Source organism: Mustela lutreola, chromosome 3 (assembly GCF_030435805.1).
Source record: "Mustela lutreola isolate mMusLut2 chromosome 3, mMusLut2.pri, whole genome shotgun sequence".
Classification (NCBI taxonomy): Eukaryota; Metazoa; Chordata; class Mammalia; order Carnivora; family Mustelidae; genus Mustela; species Mustela lutreola.
In genome coordinates, this window is record NC_081292.1 from 110,264,676 (window position 1) to 110,288,256 (window position 23,581).

A 23,581-nucleotide genomic window follows, 5' to 3' on the forward strand; every position below is an offset into this window, starting at 1 on the left:
CAAATAAATAAATAAAATCTTAAAAAAAAAAAAAATCTTTTTAAAAAATCTTAATTGTGCATGCCCTATTATCTTTTTTCCAGGATATGATATGAGACATAGCCAAATACTTGCATACAATAATATTTACCACAACATATTGACTGTAAATTTGAAACTGAGATCTTCATTGAGTATTTTTTATAATATAGAAAATAAGAAACAAATCCAATATCCACTGCTTAGGGAGTAGTTAAATAAATCTTGGTACTTGTATAAGAAGAAAATATCACCACTGGAGAAAGTAAGAGATATATATCAGCATTTCTCAATAAGGGGTGATTTTTGTCCCTAGAGGTCATTGGTAATGGATGGGGAAATTATTGGTTGTTGCAGTTGGGGAATGGAGATCCTGCTACTGATATCTAGTGTGCAGAGCCCAGAAATGCTATCAGACATCCTGTAGTACACAAGACAGCCTCCAACAACAAAGAATGGTCCCATCCAAATGACCAATATCATCAGGGTTGGAAAAACGTGATCAACGTATACTGACAGCGAACATGTCCAACTTACATATTTAAATGAAAGCAAAGAGCAAACTGGTACATTTTATAAGGTCCCATATCAGAAAGTACAGAATCACAATAAACCTATAATCTCTGTAAAGATAAAATTGAGACACTCTAAGCACTATACCAAGTATTGTATAGGCATGATGTTATTAGCTGTTCATAACAAACCCCACGATATGTGTGTCATTTTGCTAATTGTCCTCCACACTCAGAGGGCAGAGAAAGATAGAAGACAAAAGCAGACCACTCCAGATTGGCATGTGGCAGGTTAATAAGCTGGGGAATTTTGGAGGTTGCCTGGGTGACTCAGTTGGCTAAGCATCTGCCTTTGGCCCGGGTCATGATCCCAGGGTCCTGGGATGGAGTCTTGCTGAGCAGGGAGGCTGCTTCTCCCTCTGCCTGACTTTAACAAAATAAAAGGTAAAATGTCTAAAAAAAGTAAGCAAGGGAATTTTCATATCAAGCTTGTTTTGGGTGGCTGCAAGATGGGTAGATCCCCCACACCTGGTTGCCAAATCTTGAAAGCTTTAAGAGAGTTTAACTAGACTCAGTCATATATACTGTCCAGATGGTCTTGGTGACAAGTTGCTCTCTCTAGGGTGTGTCCTTGAAATGGCTGCTAGTGTGGGACTAGTAGGTAGGGCATACATCCAAGGACAAGAAGGGGGCGAAGAGCCTTGGATGGCCCAGATCCAGCTGGCAGGTTAACCAGTGGTCTTGTCCTCTCCATGACCTCCTCCAACTGTATATTTACTAATTAACTTCACATAAGGAAACTCTTTTAAAGCTGGCCTAAAGGCACTTAGTGATGAACTGGACTTAGATCTGGACAGGGTGAAGAATTTATAGCAAATAGTTAAAAAGTGTTATCTCCAAAGGATCAGAGGAAGTATTCAGTTTTTAGAAATTTGATTTTATAATTGATTTTTTATTTTTTATGTTCACATGAGCATATTAAAAAAATAAGGTAAGATCAAATGGCATCTAATGGAAAAAAAGGGGTCGTTTTTCTCACTTTTCACTCCTCCCCTCCCAATACCCCAACCCCTACAAGCAACCATTTTTAACTTGTGTAGTTACTTCTGTTGTATTTACTTCCATATTCCCAAAGAATAGGATCATAGATTTATCTATGGGCCTTCTACTGTAGAATATTAGGACTGAGCTCTATGCACCCCTCTGCAAATAATAAATACCCATCTCTTGGCCTTCCACTCTTGCTATATTACAGCTTTCATTAAATCAATATTACTGTCTTTATCATACCACTATATTAATGTTACAGATGAAATTTACTTTGATTAACTTTGTCTTTTTCCTTAAGTTAATAATTAAGTAATTATATTGTTGGCTGCCTTTTCTTTTTAATTATCACTAATTTATCTCCAGGCTCTCAGCTAGAATGTTCATCCTAATATCAGTAAGTATATCAGGTAAATTATCAGCACCATTTCTCTGTTTTCCTTGAAATTTTCTATCCTTAGGTCCTCTCTTCTCTTCTCATCTGGTGGGTACTGCTTGTTCTCTTGCCAGATGCAGAGCATTTATCTCAGCATATCACTCCCTGCTCAACTGAGGATTTTTTTTCCTCTTGCCAGCATCCACCCCCATTTCCTAGACCTCATGACTTCCTCTTCTTCACTTCACTCCTTCATTCTATTGATTAGCTTCACCCACCTTCTTTTCAGGGAGGAAGGGGGTCTCTGTTCCTTTTTAAAGCATTTTTCAAATATCTGACAAATTCTGTCTATTCTAATGTGAGAATGACTAGACAGTGTATGTATAGACAGGGCTCATCAACTGTTGGCTCAGAGCAAGATGATCGCATAGGATATGTTTTTTTTTTTCTTCTAAATATTTTATTTATTTGACAGAGAGAAATCACAACTAGGCAGAGAGGCAGGAGGAAGCAGGCTCCCTGTGGGGCAGAGAGCCCGATGTGGGGCTTGATCCCAGGACCCTGGGATCATGACCTGAGCTGAAGGCAGAGGCCCTAACCCACTGAGCCACCCAGGCACCCCTAGGATATGGTTTTTTGTTGGGGGAAATTCCAGATACCAAGAAACATAGGTGCCTCATCTATCCTTCCATCTCCAGTATAATCTCTAAATCTACATTTCTAAGAGCTTAGCTTGAGCTAAGAAGGACAATTAAAGCCCCTAGTTGGGTGTAAGGCTTTACACAAATTCCCTGTTTTCAATATAGTGCACTAAAAATTTTTACTCTCAGTTGTCGTCCCTGCTGCCCCAGAGCCCAAGACCTCTTGAACCTCAGTCTCTGCTTTCTTTTAGCCTTCCAGGGGAGAAACACTGTTTTTATATAAACAAAATGCATGCATCCAGAAAGGAAACCTGGGTAGGAAAACCATGGTTGCCTGCCATAAAGTAGTAAAATCATTAAGTAGGGGATAAACATACTCCTTAAAAGTTTTTCAGGCAACCCTTACTTTGTCGTAACTCCCAAAGGCAGTGTTTCCAATTCTTCGGACTTTCTGGTGTTTTAGGGCCCAGATTTGCCTCTCTACTCCCCCTTCCTTCTTTTAACCTTTAATATTAATTCTGCTTGGTGAGCAATGATGGTTTTAGGTTGCTATTAACAATAAAATTTAGAAGACAATGGCATTCACTCAAGACCAAATTTATTTTGTTTAAAAAAGAGTATAGGAAAAAAAGAAAGAAAGAAAGAAAAGAAAAGAAAAAAAAGAGTATAGGACACACAGAAGATGATGCAAGAAGTAGCAGATGTCTTATGATTCCCAGGAGCAGATTGCAAATGTCCCAGTCATTCCCCGTTGGATCCAAGCAGTCATGTGAGATGAGGCTGAAGAAAACCGTACTCAGTGGTGTCTTTCTATATGCCTCATTACTCAGGAGCACTCGCAGGGGTACTTAACTTCGCTCATTCCTTGGTGAAATCACATCTCATCAATTGCATGTTACTCCTCAATTATGGTTTATTTATCAGTTTCAGATTACTCATCAATAATAGGTTACTTAATAAATAATCTTGACAGGCAGGTATAGGAGTGAGTCTGGTACAAAGCAAACTCAACAGGACCTTCATTTATCTTGGAGACATAATACTCCTATACCTTCCTTACTTGGTCTTTTGAAGACGACTCAGCTCAGGGTCAAATCTTCTGGCATCGCTATGGCTAGAGAAAATACCACAGATTAGTTGTTAATCCCAACACAGCACTTCACTGAGTAAAAAAGCTATAGCTTGCTTTTGATGCTTTTTGTGCAACCAATTTTCATCTTCTATAACGTTTGACATTTTTCATTCGCCATCATTCTTTCCTCCTCAGTCCTCATGTCCTGCTGATTTGATTCCTCTGCTTTCTTTTCTATGGGAATTAATAGAAGGAGCAGAGACACAGGTGCATGTTTGCCCTGCCACATTTAAATATAAAGTCTATATCAATGCTTTCCATATATGCACATTTTAAATGTACAGAAAAATACTGTAAGAAAATGTTTTGCAGGCCTATAATAGAAGGATTTTTTTAAAAGATTTTATTTATTCATCAGATAGAGATCACAAGTAGTCAGCAAGGCAGGCAGAGAGAGAGGGGGAAGCAGGCTCCCTGCTGAGCAGAGAGCTGGATGTGGGGCTTGATCCCAGGACCCTGAGATTATGACCTGAGCCAAAGGCAGAGGCTTTAACCTACTGAGCCACCCAGGTGCCCCTATAAGGAATATTTTTAAAAATTTGTATTGTTGAAGGAAGTTCCTGGGGCTGATATCGAAGAGATTACTGCCTATGTTCTCCTCTAGGATTCTGATGGATTTGTGTCTCACGTTGAGGTCTTTTATCCATTTTGAGTTTATCTTCGTGTACGGTATAAGAGAATGCTCGAGTTTCATTCTTCTACATATAGCTATCCAGTTTTCCCAGCACCATTTATTAAAGAGACTGTCTTTTTTCCACTGTATATTTTTTCCTGCTGTGTCAAAGATTATTTGACCATAAAGTTGAGGGTCCATGTCTGGGCTCTCTACTCTGTTCCACTGGTCTATGTGCCTGTTTTTATGCCAGTACCATGCTGTCTTGGTGATCACAGCTTTGTAGTAAAGCTTGAAATCAGGTAGCATGATGCCCCCAGTTTTATTTTTTATTTTATTTTATTTTATTTTTTTTTTACTCTGTGTCATTGTATGGGATGCTTTTTTAATTTTTTATTTTTTATAAACATATATTTTTATCCCCAGGGGTACAGGTCTGTGAATCACCAGGTTTACACACTTCACAGCACTCACCAAAGCACATGCCCTCCCCAATGTCCATAATCCCACCCCCTTCTCCCAACCCCCCTCCCCCCAGCAACCCTCAGTTTGTTTTGTGAGATTAAGAGTCACTTATGGTTTGTCTCCCTCCCAATCCCATCTTGTTTCATTTATTCTTCTCCTACCCACTTAAGCCTCCATGTTGCATCACCACTTCATCATATCAGGGAGATCATATGATAGTTGTCTTTCTCTGCTTGACTTATTTCGCTAAGCATGATACGCTCTAGTTCCATCCATGTTGTTGCAAATGGCAAGATTTCATTTCTTTTGATGGCTGCATAGTATTCCATTGTGTATATATACCACTCTTCTTGATCCATTCATCTGTTGATGGACATCTAGGTTCTTTCCATAGTTTGGCTATTGTGGACATTGCTGCTATAAACATTCGGGTGCATGTGCCCCTTTGGATCACTACATTTGTATCTTTAGGGTAAATACCCAATAGTGCAATTGCTGGGTCATAGGGCAGTTCTATTTTCAACATTTTGAGGAACCTCCATGCTGTTTTCCAGAGTGGCTGCACCAGCTTGCATTCCCACCAACAGTGTAGGAGGGTTCCCCTTTCTCTGCATCCTCGCCAGCATCTGTCATTTCCTGACTTGTTGATTTTAGCCATTCTGACTGGTGTGAGGTGATATCTCATTGTGGTTTTGATTTGTATTTCCCTGATGCCGAGTGATATGGAGCACTTTTTCATGTGTCTGTTGGCCATCTGGATGTCTTCTTTGCAGAAATGTCTGTTCATGTCCTCTGCCCATTTCTTCATTGGATTATTTGTTCTTTGGGTGTTGAGTTTGCTAAGTTCTTTATAGATTCTGGACACTAGTCCTTTATCTGATATGTTGTTTGCAAATATCTTCTCCCATTCTGTCAGTTGTCTTTTGATTTTGTTAACTGTTTCCTTTGCTGTGCAAAAGCTTTTGATCTTGATGAAATCCCAATAGTTCATTTTTTCCCTTGCTTCCCTTACCTTTTGCGTTGTTCCTAGGAAGATGTTGCTGCGGCAGAGGTCGAAGAGGTTGCTGCCCATGTTCTCCTCAAGGATTTTGATGGATTCCTTTCGCACATTGAGGTCCTTCATCCATTTTGAGTCTATTTTTGTGTGTGGTGTAAGGAAATGGTCCAATTTCATTTTTCTGCATGTGGCTGTCCAATTTTCCCAGCACCATTTATTGAAGAGGCTGTCTTTTTTCCATTGGACATTCTTTCCTGCTTTGTCGAAGATTAGTTGACCATAGATTTGAGGGTCTATTTCTGGGCTCTCTATTCTGTTCCATTGATCTATGTGTCTGTTTTTGTGCCAGTACCATGCTGTCTTGATGATGACAGCTTTGTAATAGAGCTTGAAGTCCGGAATTGTGATGCCACCAACGTTGGCTTTCTTTTTCAATATCCCTTTGGCTATTCGAGGTCTTTTCTGGTTCCATATAAATTTTAGCATTATTTGTTCCATTTCTTTGAAAAAGATGGATGGTACTTTGATAGGAATTGCATTAAATGTGTAGATTGCTTTAGGTAGCATAGACATTTTCACAATATTTATTCTTCCAATCCAGGAGCATGGAACATTTTTCCATTTCTTTGTGTCTTCCTCAATTTATTTTTGTTTTTCAACATTTCCTTAGCAATCCGGGGTCTCTTCTGATTCCATTCAAATTTTTGGATTATTTGCTCCAGCTCTTTGAAGAATACTGGTGGAATTTTGATCGGAATGGCATTAAAAGTATAGATTGCTCTAGGCAGTATAGACATTTTAACAATGTTTATTCTTCCAGTCCAAGAGCATGGAATGGTCTTCCATCTTTTTGTGTCTTCTTCAATTTCTTTTGTGAGTGTTCTGTAGCTCCTCAAGTACAGATCCTTTACCTCTTTGGTTAGGTTTATTCCCAGGTATCTCCCACAGCAAATTCCTTCAAGATATGTCTCCGAAGGCAAAGGAAACAAAAGCGAAAATAAACTTTTGGGACTTCATCAAAATCAAAAGCTTCTGCACAGCAAAGGAAACAGTCAACAAAACAAAGAGGCAACCCACGGAATGGGAAAAGATATTTGCAAATGACAGTACAGAAAAAAGGTTGATATCCAGGACCTATAAAGAACTCCTCAAACTCAACACACACAAAACAGATAATCATGTCAAAAAATGGGCAGAAGACATGAACAGACACGTCTCCAATGAAGACATACAAATGGCTATCAGACACATGAAAAAATGTTCGTCATCACTACCATCAGGGAGATTCAAATTAAAACCACATTGAGATATCACCTTACACCAGTTAGAATGGCCCAAATTAGCAAGACAGGAAACAACATGTGTTGGAGGGGATGTGGAGAAAGGGGAACCCTCTTCCACTGTTGGTGGGAATGCAAGTTGGTGCAGCCTCTTTGGAGAACATTGTGGAGATTCCTCAAGAAATTAAAAATAGAACTTCCCTATGACCTTGCAATTGCACTCATGGGTATTTACCCCAAAGATACAGATGTAGTGAAAAGAAGGGCCATCTGTACCCCAATGTTTATAGCAGCAATGGCTATGGTCACCAAACTGTGGAAAGAACAAAGATGCCCTTCAACGGATGAATGGATAAGGAAGATGTGGTCCATACACTATGGAGTATTATGCCTCCATCAGAAAGGATGAATACCCAACTTTTGTAGCAACATGGATGGGACTGGAAGAGATTATGCTGAGTGAAATAAGTCAAGCAGAGACAGTCAATGATCATATGGTTTCACTTATTTGTGGAGCATAACAAATAGCATGGAGGACATGGGGAGTTAGAGAGGAGAAGGGAGTTGAGGGAAATTAGAAGGGGGGTGAACCATGAGAGACTATGGACTCTGTAAAACAATCTGAGGGTTTTGAAGTGGCGGGGGATGGGAGATTGGGGGAACCAGGTGGTGGGTATTATAGAGGGCATGGATTGCATGGAGCACTGGGTGTGGTGCAAAAATAATGAATACTGTTATGCTGAAAAAAAAAAAATTCGTATTGTTTCACCAGTCACCCAATGGTGATTTTAAAGTGGTTTATAAAAAAGATATTTGGTTGGTGTGAAAACCATTTCTCTAAATTAGAATCAGACAGGAGATAAGTTTTGCATGTGTCTCAAATGTAGAAAATAGAAATATGCTACAACAGTCTTCTGTTCCCTTAATAAAGTATGCAACCTTAAGCTGAAAAAATTAGCAGCAGTTAATATTGAAACACATACTTTTGAGTAAATTACATACAATATGATACAGCTTGTTCTGTATTTGTAAATGGCACCAGAAGCATGTCACTTTATCATATATCATGTGTTTAGTGTTTGCCTGTGGAACACCTCTGGTTGTTAAAATCTGAACTTTATAGAACTTAAATGCTTTATCCAGGAAAAAAGTATATGTATGGCCATATTCTCAATGTAATGCTTTAAGAGAATAAAGAGCTTAGAAAAGATTTGAGTAACATTCCACAGGATGAGGACACAAAAAGTCAGGATCACCTGTAAAGATCCTGAATTAGATGTCAATAAAAGGACATTGTATTTGGATGTTTATGGTACTAGGAGATCACAGCATCAGTTTTGTGAGAGGCACTCTGCTATGGTATTTGTCCTGATCTCCTTCCCATGGTGTTTTTCTTTTTTATTGAGGTTTTGCTAAATGCCCAGTGTTCAAATGAATCCCCAAAATAGGTGTTAAAGAAAATTATAAAGCCAGAAGTAAAGTAAGCTTTTAAATACACACACACACACACACACACACACACATACACACACACACACACATTTTCTGTATTTTAGTGCTATTTTAGAAATTGTTAGGAGCTGGGGAGGGTTAACTTTTAATGCACTATGAGTTTCTCCATTTAAAATGATGGCAAATAGGCTTTTAGTTAGTATTTTCATCCAGAACAAATTGTTCATGTTAAGTGGCAAATGCCTTTGTTATATTTCAGTAAAATAAAGTTGAATTAATTCCCAAAGAGTATATGCATTCAAATCAAATAAAGAAAATGGCACAAGACAAGAAAATTTCAATTTGAGAGAACACTTTAACATTTAGCAAATACTTATTTCAGTAGAAACAAGTACAAAACATGGAGCATAGTCATACAATCTGTCTTCTATGAAGTCTGCTCTGTATTTTAGATTAGTTTAACACTTTTTAATCCTAAATTACTTGCTTGATCTATATGTCTATTGTGAAAATGTATTAAAATTCTCTACTATGGAACACATGCATGGCTCAGTTGCTTAAGCTCCTACCTTCAGCTCAGGTCATGATCCCTTGGTCCTGGGATTGAGCTCCTGCATGGGGCTCCCTGCTCAGCTTCTCGCTCTGCTCTGCTCCTACTTCTGCTTGTGTGCTCTCTATGTCTCTCAAATAAATAATAAAATCTTTTTTAAAAACTTCTCTATAATAATTATAGGACTTTAAGATTCTTCTCTGTGGTAATGGTCACATAATTCTGTAAGTTTACTAAAATTACTGAATTTACATTTTGAATGGGTGAATTTTATGGTATGCAAATTATATCTCAATAATTTTATCAAATAAATATTTTCTCTGAAAAAAATTAAATTTTTCTCAAAAGATGGCTTGCATATATTTCAGGACTATATATATTTCATAGAATGAGATTTTCTCTTTTTTTAAAGATTTTATTTATTTATTTAACACAGAGAGAGAGAGAGATCACAAGTAGGCAGAGAGGCAGGCAGAGAGAGAGGGAAGCAGGCTCCCTGCTGAGCAGAGAGCCCAATGTGGGGCTCAATCCCAGGACCCTGAGACCATGACCTGAGCTGAAGGCAGAGGCTTAACCTACTGAGCCACCCAGGTGCCCCAGAATGAGATTTTCATATCCTCTTAATAAATTATCCTCTTTGTTGTTTTATAGGGATTATCTTAATTCTTCATAGTGATTTTTACCTTAATTACATTCTCTCTGATAGTCATATTACTATTCCAAATTTTTTGCTTTTGTAATTGATATTTAGTTAATATATATAATTTTCCATCTTCTTTTTTTGTCTAACTCAATCATTTATATATATGTTATGTATTTACTAATACAGAAATAAATGTTCTACTCATTTATTTTGTGGTCTCCATCTATTCTTTTAATGCTTCTGCCATCTGTTATATTGAGATATTTTTTTCTCTATTCCCTCTCTTTTCTTCTGATTTCTATGCTATTAGTTGTATTTTTTAGTTTCTGTAATTACAGTTATTTTTAAGGTGCATATGTAATAAATTTGTTTAAGTAAGTCCATTGTTATATGTATTTTCCTTCTGACGACGATGTAGACCTTAGTAGTTTATTCATAGACTATCCTTTCCCTACATCATAGCATTTTGTAAGTTTTATGCCTTTTGACTGTTTTACATAATTATCTATGATTTTTAAAATTAATCATATTCCCATCTCTTCCATCTGGAATCAGTGTATTTCTTGTTGAAGTCAAGTCAGTAGTAAAGTATTAGTCTTTTGTTTTTGTTTTGTTTTTTTAGATTTATTCATTTGAGAGAGAGAGAGAAAGAGGGGGAGTAGAGGAGCAGAGAGAAAGAATTTCTCTGTCTTTCAACCATTAGATCATAACCAGAGCCAAAACCAAGAGTCAACTGAGCTAACTCAGTAAACCAACTGAGCTAACACCAGTTATTAGTCTTTTATATGTAAAATGATTCTTTGCATTTGTATATATTTATACATATTTGTATTCATTCTTGTATGATAACATGGTTGGTAATGTGGCTCCTTAGCCTTTTTCGGATATGACTCTGCTATTATCAGGGTTTTATTCCTGTTGATGAAAATGTATTATTGATCTTATTATTACTACTTCATAAATACCCTTGGTTTTTTTCTCTGAAAGAATTTGGACTTTGTCTTTATTCATCATCTTCCATAATTTCATGATGACAGGTCTTTTTAAAAAATATGTGCTGCTTATTTCTCAGATTTCACTCTTTTTCATTTCTGGAAATTTCTCAACAATTCTTCATTCAAATATTTTTTCTCCTCCATTTCTTTCTTTTCAAAATACTGTAAAATAAATGCTGGAATCTCTCTATCAATCCTTGTCTCTTAATTTCATAATTTTATGTCTTTGCCTCTCCATGCTATGTTCTGGAGGAGAGCTCACAACTGTGTAATACTTCTTCACCTCTGCCATATAGAGATTATATCTTCTGTTTTATTTTTTATCTCAATGTTTATATTACTCATTGCCAATATTTCTAATGAGTTTTTTTACTGTAAAAAAAACCCCACAGGATCTTGTTTTATTTCTGCCTGTTTTTCAAGAATTATTTACTACTATTTTTAGTGGAAGTCTTCACTTAATTCCTTGAACATTCTCTATATAATTATTTTCAAGAGTATCATTCTATTCTAGTAATTAATTGCATGTGCAGCAGGTTCATTGTTGATTTTGCTTTTTTGTGGGCTGTCGTTTCTTTGAGGCATCAGAGAAAAAAAATAATGACACTTTTTAAAGATGGCAAGGCAGACTGTTTTTATTCAGGACAGTTGCAACAGGTATATGGACCACTGCAATGGAATTTTACAGTTGGGTGACAGAGATTGTGCTTAACTCCAAATACAGCATGGGCAAGTAGAAACTTGGAGGCAAGGAGCAAATCAGTGGGTGGAAAATTACTAAGAGGAAACATCAGAGATAAGGGGTATTCTGGCAAACCGGCCTAATAGGATTGTTTGCTATAGACAGTTTAAGATAATCAGACATCACCTCGGTATGGGGGTGAGGGGGGTTTTAAATTTGAGGAACCTAATCAGATACAATGGGATCAGTTGGTGATCAGATATTGACACTGGGGTATTCTGGTTAAACTGACTTAGCAGGGTTCTTGCTAAAACTCGGTTTTGTAAGGGTATAAGAGAAGGTTTAGGAACATGATAGTTTGAATCTTTGTCAATGGGTTTTGACATTTGGATTTGAAGACTTTATTTGAATGAGTGTCTTTATGTATTTGTCTCTCTCTGTTTATCATCCTTTCCCTCTCTCTCTCTTTTACTTTCCTTCACCCCCTTCATCTCCCCTGCTTTCCCTCTTTCTCCTTCTTCCTTCTTTCCTCGCTCTATCCCTCCCTCTCTTCTTTACGTTTATTCTTTTTTATGTCCAGTGTTATTACAATAATGCAAAGTATGTTCTTATGAAAATGTGTTAGACCTATTGCCATGTGAGGATTTGGGGCTTGCACACCTATATCTATCTATCTATCATCATCTATCTGGATATATCTAGAACATTATATGACTCAATAGTGATAATTTAGTTATACTGCCTGGATTATCTTTATCACTTATTAAGCCATGCACCTTAAGCAAGTTTTATCCTGCCTTTCCCTTGGGAAACTTTCTTTTCAAAAGAAGGATCATAATGGTGAAATCTCTATGGGATAATAGCCTCAAAGTATTTAATACATTGCCTAAAGGGAAATAAGCACTAAATATGACAAAAACATTGTTGTTCTGTTGTTATTTTTTACTAGGCTATGATGCAAAAAGTGGTTTTGATAGTTTGTCTCTAAAATACTTACCAAGTTAATTTATGCATGATTTGCATAAACAAAAATGCTTAAATATTAATCTTAAAATGCTGAAATTGAGCAACTATTTTTAAAAAAATTATTTTTCTATTTGTACCTTTTGATTCCCTTCATGTATTTTGCATACTTGCACCCCTAGCCTCCAGCAATGAATCACTGCTCTGTCCTCTGTATTTATGAGCTTACTGTTTTGTTTAGATTCTACATATAAGTAAGATCACATAGTACTTCTTTTTCTATGACTGTCACACCATTGCCCATCCATGTTGTTGCAAACACCAAGATTTCTTTCTTTTTAATGGCTGAATAATAGTTCATTAGAGGTATATCCCATATTTTTTTATCCACTCATACATCAATAGACATTTAAGGAATTTTCATATCTTAGCAACTGCAGATAATGCTATAATGAACATGGGAGAGTGGCTATCCTTTTGCATTAGTGTTTTGTTTCAGATAAATACACAGAAGTGGAATTGTTGGATCACGTGATAGTTCTATTTCTAATATTTTAAGGAACCTCCATACGGTTTTTTATAGTGGCTGTGCCAATTTACATTCCCACCAATAGTGCACATGGGTTTTCTTTTCTCCACATCCCCAGTAGCATGTGTCTTTTTGATAGTAGCCATTCTAATAGGTTAGAGGTGATATCTCATTTGTGGTCTTGGTTTGCATTTCCCTGATGATTAGCAAGGTTGAGCATTTTCTCATGTATCTGTTGGTCATCTGTATGTCTTCTTTGGAAAAATGTCTTCTTATATCCTCTGTCCATTTTTAAAGTGGATTTCTTGCTTTTTTGCTATCAAGTTGTCCTTTTATATTTTGGTTATCAACCCTGTATCAGATACATGATTTGCAAAAATTTTCTTCCATTCAGTAGTTTGCCTTTTCATATTATTGATGGTTTCCTTTGCTGTGCAGAAGCTTTTTAAATAGATGTGGTCCCACTTGTTTATTTTTGCTTTTATTAATTTTGATTTTGGTGTCAAATCCAAAAAATCATTGCCAAGACCAATGTCACGGAGCTGACCATCCACATTTTGTTTTAAGAATGTTATGGTTTCAGGTCCTACAATTAAGCAACTAGTTATTTCTAATCATTTGCAACATATTAAAGATCACTTCTCAGTCAAGAGTTTGAACCTGTTCTTATTCTCTGTAAATTGGTAAACAGAGACTATTAAACAGTTAAACTATAGAATTAATTTTCTAGACTTTGATTTTAGAAGCCAGAGAACTAAGCTTTTGGCTATTTAATTGCATCTGATATTGGGGTTTCCCTTGTCTTAATGAGACTATATGAGCATCTCAAGGTGTATAGTGTCAGAATAGGGGAAGGCCTGATCATGACTGTACACATTCAGCTAGACTCATCTCTACTGCTCCTGCTTTTATGGGATATCACCTCTTCCCTCATCTTCACACCCTACAGGGCTCTCAGTTCCAATGCAGAAAATCTTAAAAAATTTAGTTCTTCCACAGTGTTAGCTACTGGGAATATTCTTGGCTACTGCCAAGGTTGTACTTTCAATGAGCACCCTGGCATTAAGATCCTCTTTTGAAGGCCAACCACATCCCAATTCCAAAAATTCCAGTGGAAACTAGAAGCCGTTCTCACAGTTTATCACCATTTGTCTTCCCAGTCATAGGAAATCGTTTCAGGGTCAACAAGAGTTTAATTCCTAACCCAGTGGTTTTCAAAGACATTTATACTTTAAAATAAGTTTTAAAATGTACCAATGCCCAGGTTTCACACCAGACCAATTAAATAGGTTTAGAGATTTGGGGGTTTTGTTTGTTTTTTAAAGTAAGCTCAGCAAGCCCCCATGATTCTAATGTGCAGTCAGGATTAGGGAAACAAATGTTCTAAATAAAAACCTCCTTCAGGGGTTCTCAAACATTAGCAGGCATCAGAATTACCTGTAGGGCTTGTTAATACTGTGAAAGGTGAAGTAAAATGGGAGTCACTTCTGTCAGGCATTTTAAATGGAGCTGGGGGCCATTGAGGAGTTGGCCTTACACAGGTCCTCACTGACTGGAACCATGAACTTCTGAACTGGGCCAAACCACAAAGACTCCAAGGACTGTCTACACAAATACCTGCAACTTGCTGCAATCATGGACTTTTGCTTAGCGATAGCCTTAGCAACCAATTATGTTTAGCCAAGATCAGTTTTCTTCTACCAGCACCAATCAAAATTCTTTGTAAATGACATATACAAGCATTCCCTTTTAGACTTTAAAAAAATCCCTGGCTTTTGATCCATAGTGGGACGGACTTTGGATTGCTACCCAAATCTGTGCTTCTTGAATTTCAAATAAATGTTTTGTTTATTTCAGTTCTGCCAGTTTTTTATCTTATAGATAATTAAGCCCCAATACAGAGTGCAAACCAACAAAACAAAATCAACCAACAAAAAAACATGAAAATGGCCAGCTGACATTAGGGATCCTTTGGATATGTAAATAAAATCCTGTTACCCAACCCCACTCAAATAATTCAATAGATTCATGTTGTCCTGAAAACCAGTATCTTTTTCTTTTTTCTTTTTTTTATTAAATTGATTTATTTATTTTCAGAAAAACAGTATTCATTATTTTTTCACCACACCCAGTGCTCTATGCAATCTGCGCCCTCTATAATACCCACCACCTGGTAACCCGACCTCCCACCCCCCCCCACCACCACTTCAAACCCCTCAGATTGTTTTTTTCACCCAACTATTCAAAAAATTCAGCGGGCTTCTTTTTTCTTAAAGGCCAATGTCTTTATCAGTGGTGCTTATGAGATCCTTGTGTTTTCAACTAAGGTGCATTCCTCTGCCTTCACCCTTCATTTCTGAACAATATGAACTTACTGTACTTTAAACAAGATCTACTCCAACAGAGCCTGAGTTCCCCCAGACTGGTCACCTCATCATATTATATGCCTTCTGAGACTCTTATTATGAAGTTTTAGCATATAGGTGAGGTTTGGTGAGGTGAGGTCCGGAGCCAATGACCAAGAAAAAATTATTGAGACATCTTTGGTGCAAAATGGTGGTTTATTAAAGCACAGGGACAGGACCCATGGGCAGAAAGAGCTGCTGCCCTGGGGATGTGAAGGGTGGCAGGTTATGTACCATGGGGAAGTAAGGAAAAGGGATGTTTCAATAGAACTTTCATATGCTAAAGAGGACCTACAAAGATTCCAGATACCAGAGGCCTTGCCATTGGCAAGGCCTTTTTGCCCTCTAGCAAGGTATTAACATGAAGATGGGTGGGATATTCCTAAAGAATGTCACATATGTCCCACCCAGGAGTGGGGGTGGGGCAAGTTTGGAGGGTGTCAGCTTTTGCTTTGTCCTCAGCCAGCCTTCTGTTCCATCATCATTCCACCCTGAACAATTTTGATCCTTAAAACTTTAAGGTTGTTGAAAGTTGAAGGCCTCAGCTTCTGTAACATCTTCCTGCTGAACAGGGGTATAGAGTTGTCCCTACCTACTCGGGTAAACTCGGATCAGTTGGTAAATGTATAAGGGAGTTACAAAAGACAGAGGTAGCTGAATCCAAGGCAGACTGCTCAGATGATCTTCCCAAGTGTAAAGGATCATCTGTGGAAGTTATGGCAGCAAAGGAGTAGAAGCCAGGTGAGGAGACATGGGAGAAAACAGCAAAACATGATTAGTGTTACAAAAAGAAAATGAAGCTCAAGTAAGTTTTTTGCTAGTTGACAAAAAACCCCTTTTCCAGTCCAGGAGTTTAATTAGTTAAAGGAGAGAGGGACTGTTTAAAGTGCCAAATAGAGTATGTTAGAACCCAAGAAATATTTTGTGGTCATTTGCAACATAAACATAGTATTTTATTTTTGTGATAGTACAACTCCTAACTTGTATAGCAGTTAAAACATTTAATGTCATTTTATTTTGTAAAGCTGCTTCACATTTGTATTACTATAGCATTTTAATAGAGAAATGCTACTTTGAGGGCCATTCATTATCTCCACAAATCCATAGTTAAGCCTATGGAGTGGGGTATGCTTCTGGCTTTTAGGCAATTATCGTAGCCCCTCAGAATTGGTCAAGGTGATAGTTGAGTTATACAATTATTGGGGAATTAATCCATTTTTCAGTGCCCATGGGGTTGTTATTATCCCCACAGAATAATCAGGAGAAGATTTTCTGTATATGATTCACTGTGGTAAATTCTCTTAAGTTTACCTCTAGTTGTCTAGCTTAGGTAAACAAACATTTAAAGACAATCAAATCTAGAACTTAACATCCACAAAGGTGCATTACTGAAACATAATTTCTTTCTAAAATAACCCTCATTTCCAGAGATAGCCAAATTAGGACTAATTTATCTGGAAAACAAGTCCAGTTTAAACAGATTTGGCCTAATTATTTTCATAAGCTCAGCAATAACAGTGAGTGATCATATTGGTCTTTTAGAATCTGCTTTGCTGGAACTTCTTATAAGGAATCTTTAGGTTGAACTTTTAGTTGCCTCTCCAGGCCAGAAGCCAAGCAAGTACTTGCCATCAGACATGCCTGCAATACCTATCGATTTGGGCAAATTCCTCTTCCTGAGGACCCCAAAGTATCCTGAGGTTCCTGCATGTCCCAGGAGGTGACATTCTTTACTCACTGGTGAGGCCCTTTGGAACTCAGTAAGCAAGGTACCAGACCAAAAGTTCCAAGGGACTTTATGACTCTAGTTTTCATAAAGTCAACCTTAGCTCCTTAAAGCTATTTGGTCATATCTGAGTCTATGCATGTCTTTTTGAAATACGACCTTCCAGTCAGAGCCTTGGTAAAATAACCCATGTTTCCAATGGTGTCCTGTTACAAGGAGAACAGATTCTTACTGAACTTATGCAAATGACTGATTGCCATGGAAGAATGCTTACTGAGACTATTTGAGTTTCAGAGGGTTCAGATAGAAAAGTTGTATGCGCTGATTTATTTACAAATGAATATTTTACATTTCTGTAAGTCACAGGTAACTTAAGTAAAATTTTTCTTAGTCTGGAAGAGCAAACATTAGAGAATGAGAAATGTCTAAAATAAGAGACATAACACTATAATCTTTTAGTTCATTTAGTCCCATGTTATTAATTCTGGTTTAGTTTGAAAGCAGCTTTATTTAGTTCTGGAAATTCTTATTTATTTCAGTTCTGATCTTAAAGATATTTAATACCTGTGTTGTCCTGAAAGTCTTTTTTTATAAATCTCCTTTAAGATAAAACTCATTTTACAGGAGAATCAGAATAATTATAAATGACAAAAAAAAAAAAACTCAAAAATGGACCATTGTTAATGATCTGATTGTTAACGATACTGTAGACAAGGAAACCCAAGTTATCCTACGACCCATTGACATGTAACACCTCAATAAGTACAATATCAAGTGATGATATATCAAAACATTAAAACTTTAGGAAATGCATAGAATCTCTAGAATAGTTATAGCATTTACTCAAATGTAACTCAAGTTTTATCATTTGTTTAGCAGTACCTCCTGAGTAACTTAGCATACTAAGGAAAAGCATAATGAGTTAGAAAGATTTCATTTACAATTTAAATCTTATCAACATTTACTAAAGCCTTATAAAGTTTTAAAGGACATGGCTAAATATAATTAGGGATGTTAAAGACCTGATATAGGCAAAATGTGGAAAATGGTTTTTCTTCCTAACAGATCAATTTAAGAAAACTGTCTTTTTGAATGGAGACAATTTTAATCTTATTCCAATGTACCTTTAAAACCCATTCATTTCAATCTTAGTCAGTCCTGACCATACCCAAACTCTTTTTCTGAAGATTTCCCTTCACAAACCTTCTACTAACTTTTTTTTACATTTAGATTTTGTCCCAAGCCATTTCTTTCCAAACAACCATCTCATTTAGAACAAAATTACTTTTTATCTTTAACAAAATGCATTCCCATTCCTCATCTTTCTTATGTATCTACTTTTCCACATACAGAGTTGTTTCCCTTATTCCATTAGTCTTAGTTACAGTTAGAATTTTGTACTCTTAGAAACACCTTAGTCTCTATTCAGTTATTAACTGATTGTGAACTGTTACAACAGACTTCTTTAGATGGTAAATTTATTAATCAGTTAAGCACAAAACATGTTTACCAACCAATTTAAATATTTATTTTCTTTGCTGTAAGAAGTCAAAAGCATAAACCAACATCCAGTAATTAATGACTTAGCATTTTATCCAATTTAAAAGATCTAGGTGTCCAACAAATTTATTCCATTTGTTATCCAAGCAAAACTAAACTTTCAGGTTACCAAAGACTTTGGAAGCTATCTCAATACCCATGAAAACTTTGAGACAGACAATGAGCTATCAGTTTAGTCATCTTTTTGTGAACACCCCAACAGAGTTAACACAAGGTTATTTGACCTTCAATAAACCTTGATAGAATAAAAGCTTCACATTAACCTCTATAACTTCAAAGACATGTCTAATTTAATTAAACCAACAAACTTAACTTAGTTTAATTACTGATTTACGTTCCACCTGGGCCCACCCCATTTTCAGTGCTTACCTGAGACACAGGTGGGGAAATCTGGCATTGGGGGTGTTAGGTCCAGGGGGTGCTCTTCTTGCTCCTTGGCAGTGAAGGGAGAAGGAGCCACGGGGCAGGAGGCACTGTGGATGGCATGCAGGCCGGTTATGCAGGCTGTACCCAAGGTGGCAGAAACAGGAGAAGGGGGAGGCAGAAGAGACAAAGTGCTGCCAGAAGGCAGAGAAAGAGTTCCCAGTTTTAGAGCTCATCAGCCCCAACAGAGGAGCAGATACCGTGTTTTCCCCGATAACAAGGGGGAGGGGTTAGGCAGTCCACGTCAGGCCACAGAAGACAGGGAATTTCCTCAAAACAAAGGGAGTTTCAGCAGCTGCTTGGGAATATTCCTTAAAGTCTCCTTCTTGAGTTAGACTAACCCCAGCTGGTGCCAGTTATAGCCATTAACATGAGAAATGAGTGAGGGAGAAACCCCACATCTATTAGGAGGAACACAGAGAGAGAAAGTCAGAGTCCTCTTTGCTAGGGATGGTGTATATAACCTCCAGCAACTTGGGTTTACTAAGAGAAGGCTTATTTAGATAATTATTATCCAATATAACAGGAGGGAGTTTACTAGCTGATCCATTTGGGCAAGCACATTCTGCAAAACTCCCTTAGGTTGGGGTCTTGGTGTAGAGCAATGAAGGTATCCTAGTGCATTTTCCCTGCTTCCTGCAGAGGAGATCTAACTGATAGATCCCACTGAGGCCATGCAGTGTTCCAGGATTTCAGTCCTTTCCTAAGTTTTGCAATCCAAATTATTTCCAGTGGGTTAAAAGGCACCCCGTGGTAGGGTCCTTGGGAACTGAAGAAGCCTACTGAGGCCATGCTCCCAGAAAAGTAAAGAGGGTCCATTACCAAATTCCCCCTGACTCCTGGGTGGTTTCCCACTCAGGATATGTCAGAGGTTCCCATGTGTCAAAAATGGTTGGAGGCAGCCCTCAACAATACATCGCTATTGATCAGGATCCTGCCTTCCCCGGGAAGGTATTCCTGCTGTAAAAGGCCCTGGAGGGATGCCAGTGCCCCTCCCTTCCCCCATAACATCCAAGGCTGCTGAAGGATACCTGGTGAATGGACCAAAATACTGTGTCATGCCATGCCATCATCTGTCCTTAAGATTGCATAGTGTCTTGCCTTTTTAACCCATGGAAATACTAGAAAAGTCTGGCAAGGGGAAATTACCCAATTTCATAGCTTTAAGTAGTTTGTAGAAGACACAAGAAATAGTAAAGACTGAAATCCATCATGGTCTACGTGACATTCCAACATGTGTGGTCCTTACAGCCAACTTCCCTTGGAAATGGTCCCCAGCTGTGTTTTAATTCAGTTGGGTCCTGGTTTCAGTGGGCTCCCAGTGAAGGTCCCACAGCCAGAAGTGGCTAGGCTTCTTCTAGGGGATCACATTAGATCAATCAGAAGGAAACTTCACATGGGAATCTTAAGATTGGCAGCCATCCTGGTGACTTAGGTGGCTGTCCCATGCCCAAGACAGACAAATTTGTGTAAGAACAGGAATAAAGAGAGGGCATCAAGTTTCTGGGTCTTATTACCATTGGGCCAGGGTACTAACTTCCAGCCAAAAGGCAGACATTCTCCTCCCCAAAGAGTAGCCCCGGGCTAGAGGATTACAGCCTGAACAATCAACATGCAAGTGTTCCAATAAAACCATACTCCTTGAAAAGCCCCTGAAATGAGAGAAAAGGAAGAAGAAAGTACTCACGAATTTTGCACCGAATCTCAGAGACCAAATGCAAAGAAAGACTCAAAGCCCCCATGTTCGGGCACCAAATGATGATGTTTTAGAATATAGGTGAGGTTTGGTGGAGTGAGGTCCAGAGCCAATGACCAAGAAAAAATTATTGAGACATCTTTGGTGCAAAATGGTGGTTTATTAAAGCACAGGGACAGGACCCATGGGCAGAAAGAGCTGCTGCCCTGGGGATGTGAAGGATGGCAGGTTATGTACCATGGGGGTGGGGGAAGTCAGGAAAAGGGATGTTTCAATAGAACTTTCATATGCTAAAGAGGACCTACAAGATACCAAATACCAAATTTGCCCTCTAGCAAGGTATTAACATGAAGATGGGTGGGATATTCCTAAAGAATGTCACATATGTCCCACCCAGGAGTGGGCGTGGGGCAAGTTTGGAGGGTGTCAGCTTTTGCTTTGTCCTCAGCCAGCCTTCTGTTCCCTCATCATTATTTTTCTTAAATTCCTCTCACAACACTTTACATGTTGTAAACTCCCCATGCAATTGTATTTATCTTTCTTTACCTGCATAGTAGAGTCTCCACAGAAATTCCTGCCATTGTCACAGTTCCTGATAAATAACACATATACATAACACAAGTAAGATACGATGGGCAAAGAGAAATCAAAGGAGTTTAAATTTATTACCATTTGGATCACACTTAGAATGCATTCACCTAAAAATTGTGATAGTTCTAGGCTGCAGTATCTACATGATAATTCTTGGATATATAGCAGTCATAGTTGTTTTTGTTTTTTTAGTTATGTCAGGCTTAGTGTACTTAAATATAAAATAAGAATAACACACATTTTGGGGCATGTGGGTGGCTCAGTGGGTTTGGCTGCCTTTGGCTCAGATCATGATCCCAGGGTCTGGGACCGAGCCCCACACCAGGCTCTCTGCTCAGCAGGGAGCCTACTTCCTCCTCTCTCTCTACTAGCCTCTCAGCCTACTTATGATCTCTATCTGTCAAATAAATAAATAAAATCTTTAAAAAGAAAAGAACAACACATATTTTAGAAGATTGTTTTGCAAATGACATTTGGAAACTATTGTACAGAAGAGTCAGTAACTTTGCTTTTTGTGATTCAAAGGGGTAAAGACCATATGCATGTTTGGATTTTACAAGATGAAAAAATTTTGTCATAAATTTCAAAGAACTTCCTTGTAATTACATTTGGCCAAAAAGAAAATGCAGTGTATCAAGAGATAATGTGACCTTATCAGTGGAGGTATTTGAATATAAACTGGTTGACTAGTAACAGGAGAGATAAGGCTGTCAACTGAAAGAGTTAAGTTAGTGCTTTGGGATTCTTTTGAGATGATTTATTTTTGTAACCGTGTGAATTAAATTCATTAAATAAAAGTAACCCTCATCATTTGTTTATATACTCATAGCACCCAGTTGATTGGTTTTCTTTTGTTATTTCAACTGATTATTTGTGCCCCTTAAAACCTTGCAGCTTTTCTTCAATACTCTAACACCTGCATGCTCACTTCTATTGAAAAGGATGAAAAGAAAGAGGTCTGACAATTTAGACTCTACATTTAAATATTGGTGTCAGGGAATTATTGGCTTTAACCTTAATTCTATTGTTTCATGATCAAACATTATCTTTCAAGTATTGTTTCTCAGCTGCCCAGAGGGAGATCCTTCTTTTCAAAGAAGAGAATGTTGTAGTCAAGCCACTATTATGTGAAACAAAGAAACTGACTAAAACTATTGAGCCCTTCTTTGTAATCTGAATAGAGGCCAAGGATTATAGAACCCAGGGAAAGGATCTTTCAAAATAAGAATCATGATCTTAAGTACTACTTCTCCATTACTTATCTTGGAGACTTAATTCATTTGTGTAACAAGCTTGGAGGTTGTTCATATTTCAGGCAGGACATGTTGTATGGCAGAAAGTAGAAAAAGGAAGCAAATTTTTCATGACTCTTCTAAAGGTACTAATCCCATTTATGAGGGCTTCACCCTCGGGACTTCATATAATCCTGATTATCTCTCAAAGGTTCCACCTTCTAATACCATCACATGGTGGGTATAGGAGTTGGGAGTGGTATGGTTTCAACAGATACATAAATATTGAATCTATAATCGTTGATAGGATGCCTGAGAGCAGCATGGGTAGGAACTAAGTCTACTTTCCCATGGGTTCTTGGTATCCCATAGTTACTAGACACAGATTGGGGGAGAGAAGTGTTCCAGTAAGGATGCTTATTAATTTATATGACAGGAATGATACAAAGGAAAGGTGAACTAGCATGATTTGATCAAGGGTCTGGCCTGTTTCTCAGCCACTGTCTCATTTTTAATCTCCCTTCTGTTCCACTAATGCCGATAAAAGTGTTTCCCATCTGTTCACGTATCAGTTGGAAAGGGTCATGTCTTCTCTCTGCATTTCCTTAAAGAAAATGCCATATTTCACCCTTATTTGATTAACCTGTTCTAATTACCACAGCCAAGGAATATCTGCCTACTCAGTTATTCAAGTCTGTCATTTTTATTTAGCAAAGTTTTGTAGATTTATTCCTAGGTCCTAAAGAGTTTTGGTAATGTTTATGGTAATTCATGAATACTTTATGATTTGTTCCTATAACTAAAGTATTTGCCTTTAAAAATATTTTATGGAGGTATAACATACATAGACAAGCAATTTTGTCATCATGAGACTGATAAGAATCAATATCAATAAGCATTAATGAAGTGTGCATACTTATGTAACCAAGTATCCAGACAAAGAAACAAAATTCTCAGAAACAGGAGAACCCACTTGGATGGCTCCTCTAGAGACTGCCATCCAACATGTTACTGCCATCCTGACTTCTAACACTATCGCTTGCCTAGTTTTGA